The following is a 4,040-nucleotide window of genomic DNA, read 5'->3' as shown; positions in this document are numbered from 1 at the left end:
CCTTTTGTGTCTGACTCATTTTGCTTAGTACAGTATCCTTGAAGTTTATCCATTTGTGCATCAGAACTTCATGCCTTTTCAAGGCTGCATCATATTCCATTGTATATTTATACCACATTTTGTTTATCCATTCATCTGTTGAGTGACACTGGGGGGGGGCCTTTCACTTTTTGTTTTTTTTTTTTCTTTTTTTGATTGTCTACATGATTTATTAGCACTAGTTTGACAAAATCAATGAGAAAGTTAATATGCCTGGAGTTCCCATCGTGGCACAGTGGTTAATGCATTGACTAGGAACCATGAGGTTGCAGGTTCGATCCCTGGCCTTGCTTAGTGGGTTAAGGATACAGCATTACCGTGAGCTGTGGTGTAGGTTGCAGACGCGCTCAGATTCTGCGTTGCTATGGCTCTGGCATAGGCTGGTGGTTGCAGCTCCGATTCGACCCCTAGCCTGGGAACCTCCATATGCTGCGGGAGCGGCCCAAGAAATAGCAAAAAAAGACCAAAAAAAAAAAAAATGCCTAATGAAAGTGGACTCAACACTCATATATATACTACAAATGCTTCTCTCATTACTACCTTCTTTACAGTGGCACAAGTACCTCCAAAATGCCTCCCCAGACATTCCCCCATAAGAATTCATAAAAATACATAAAGCCATAAAGTATCAGGGGAAAAATTATTATAAATCCTCCTGGGGTGGGAAAGGCTTTTTAAAATAGGAACTAAATAAAAATGGATGTATTAACTATACAAATATTTTAAACACCATAAACAAGGTAAACAAATGACAGTTGGAAAAAATTATTTGTAAGACACACACAGCCAATTTCCCTTCGCCACCCCCGCCCCCGAGACTTTTCAGTCACTAACAAAATGAAAAATTTAGAAGAAATTTGCAATGTGTCAGAATCTACTAAAATGGTCCTAAAAATTAAAAATGAATGGAATCTATAAGCGCAAAGAGAACGAAAGAACAGAAAGTATGACATAAGTTTTAGAAGCTGGCAATTACCTACCCGAAGGAGAGCGAAAAAGCAAAACTGTTTGCCCTATACAACCTTGGAAAGGTTAGTTAGGGTATATGGCAAGACCAAAAAAATTTTTTGTTGTCAGTCTCTGAACACAGACCTCGAGATCCCCTTCTTCAGCTCTACACAGCCAGTTCATGCACAACTTGAAATATTTTTGCTAGTGTGGACATACACATTCAAAACACTGAGTTTTCAATTTGGAAAGTTAATTCTAAAGAATATGTTTTCAGAGTTCCCATCGTGGCTCAGTGGTTAGCAAATCCGACTAGGAACCATGAGGTTGCAGGTTTGATCCCTGGCCTTGCTCAGTGGGTTAAGGATCTGGCATTGCCGTGAGCTGTGGTGTAGGTCACAGACGCGGCTCAGATCCCGAGTTGCTGTGGATGTGGCATAGGCCAGTGGCTACAGCTCTGATGAGACCCCTAGCCTGGGAACGTCCATATGCTGCAGGAGCGGCCCTAGAAAAGGCAAAAAGACCAAAACAAACAAAAAAATGTATATATATGTTTTCAAGTCTTTATAATAAATACTCAGAGTTTAGGTAACAAGGAAATATCACGGTATGCCTTCACATGGTCATGGAAGATTCTGTGACATACCTCCCTTCATCCTTTCCAAATTACCCCAATAGTCCCAAAACCGCATTTTTTCTAGATCCCAAAATGTCACTTTCTGGATCAATCACATCACATACTCCTTTGTTCTTAGAAAATAAGAGACTGGACTAGAAAATCTCCTGGACTAATATTTTACCATAGAAGGGTATTTCAAAGCAAAAGCTAACTTTATGAAATTTTAAAATTTGTCTTCAAAGGCCAGTCACACCATTATAACCACATACATACGGCTTTTTTCTTCCTAAGTTCTCCTTAGGGAGAAAAAAAAAATCAAAAAACCTCCCAAATTATGAACTCCACTTTCCGTCATTCCAACAAATCCATTTTTTTAAATAAGTCCACTACAGAATTCAAACCATGCATCCATGCCTTTTATTATGTATAGGTTTTAAAAGTTATTTCTGCATTTTCTTCATACACAGGCAGAAAGTGTACTGTTTAGCAGCATATGGGAACTTGCAAATCTGATCACTGCCTAGGGAGGGAAAATTCTGCCTACAGCAGGCTTACCCAGGAGGCCAGTCCATCTGCCCGCCTCCAAGAACATGGCGATGAACATGATAGACAGACTGTCCCCCATCTGAACCTTCCATCACTCCATCCGATAACCCTTCTTTCAGGCCCAGGTCAGCGGCACATTTCTTGCCGACCATCATTCAATGTCCAAGGAGGCTTTCACCGTCGTCCTCTGCGGCAGAATCTGAGATGTGCATTTCTTGGCTATCGCCAGAAAATGTGTTGGCGCTCGAGGGGAGATGTCATGGAAAGCAAGACACTGAGCATCCTCAGAAGCGATTTTGGCCGGCATTTCCTTGCCAATGACCTTCCCGAAGATCGTATCGCCACCAGGCCCGGCGGCCTGAGCCTTGGCAATCCCATCTGCCATCTCGGCCTCCCTCCCTCCCCTTTTGGTTATGGTGAATGATGCTACATTTGAAATTTGGCTGAGAAAGGCGTACCTTCCAGGCACTAAAAAACCATTTTTCTACACAGAACTTTGAGCAACTGAAGGACTCACAGACGACTCGGGGGGGTGAGTTGGGTGACTTGGGGGAGGGACCTGAGGGCTGAGAGGCAGGATGGCTAGAATGGCCTTTTTGATGGCGCCTCAAAGCTCGGAATAAGGTGATGAGCCAAGGTCTTGGCAGAAGGCAGGAGCCTCCTCTGGGGGGAGGCAGAGGTTTAGCCTCCGTCTCTGCACCTGCCCCTGCGTTGCCGCTGCTTCCTCTCCTGCCCCTCAAACGAATCTGTTCTCAAAGAAGCATTATTATTATTATTGGTCTTTTTGTCTTTTGGGGGCCGCACCCATGGCACATGGAGGTTCCTGGGCTAGAGGTCTAATCAGAGCTGTTCCTGCTGGCCTACGCCATAGCCACAGCAATGCCGGATCCTTAACCCACTGAGCAAGGCCAGGGATCGAACCCTCAACCTCATGATTCCTAGTCTGACTCATTTCCACTGCACCGCGACAGGAACTCCAAAGAAGCATTATTTGTTGGAATAAGCACCCACTGACTTTCAACTAATTTGTTCTTTCTCTCAGGAGTATCTGCATTTAAAATCTCATCTCTCATTAGAGAATAAAATTTGATTTTGTTCATTGTTAACTGTCAGATGGATTCTAGCACTTGCCACTCAGGCAGAGGTGTAGCTGCCTTTGCTGGAAACTCCCCCGCCCCCCGCCGCCCCAGCAATGAGGTTCCTTCCTCTTGTTTGGCCTTGAGGAGGGAGGTCCTGGCCCTCACAGGAGGAATCGGAGAAGGGACTAGAACCCCGAGGGGTGGGGGAGCACCCCCTTGCGTTTGCTTCTTATTGGAGAGACCATCCAGGCCCTGTCCCTTGAGCTAGGCAGGACCTCGCCGTTGCTAAACGTTTCTGGGATGGGGGCACTTGAGCCCCTTTCTTGGCGGACGGTCTGGAGATCTTAGCTCTGGGGGAAATTTCCCTAAATTGGTTTCACCAAGCATGACTGACCCGCTGGATGGGGGAGCGAGCCGCCGTCTTCATGCACAACTGCAGGCGTTCAGAGGCCAGCTGTCCCGAGGGCTCTAAACGCCTGAACAACCTTCTGGTGACAAGACTCATCTCCGGGGTTCCCACTCTGCCTGCACACGTCCGACCTCTGAGACACAGAGGAGGCTGCCTTTATCCCAGGAGACCTCCCAAAGCCAAAGCAGCGGTCACAGGAGTGGGGGCATTTTGGGGTGTGTGCGCCAGCGTGGTGGAGCCCAAAGACCAGAACAGGTTGAGTCAGTAACACTGCGGCGTGGTGTGTTCAAGGAACCTGCAGAATCCTTTCCCTTTGGATGCTCAAAAAAGAGGACAAAGGTGGCAGTACCCTTATCAAAAATGCAGTCAGTGGCATTTAGTGGGTGCTTCCTGTGAACTG

At 46.0% G+C, this 4,040-nt stretch overlaps 1 pseudogene; it reads right to left on the bottom strand.

Annotated features, from left to right (window-relative positions):
- Positions 1 to 2,157: 2,157 nt before the first annotated feature.
- Positions 2,158 to 2,546, bottom strand: LOC146401193 (adenosine 5'-monophosphoramidase HINT1 pseudogene; annotated as a pseudogene).
- Positions 2,547 to 4,040: the final 1,494 nt, after the last annotated feature.

The sequence above is a fragment of the Sus scrofa genome, chromosome 7, assembly GCF_054392235.1.
Source record: "Sus scrofa isolate SSC_HxYL_T2T_F1_AM1 chromosome 7, Sscrofa_HxYL_maternal_Yorkshire_Landrace_v2.0, whole genome shotgun sequence".
Lineage (NCBI taxonomy): Eukaryota > Metazoa > Chordata > Mammalia > Artiodactyla > Suidae > Sus > Sus scrofa.
Note: the sequence above shows the minus strand (reverse complement) of the source record. Positions and strands in the feature narration are given on the sequence as shown.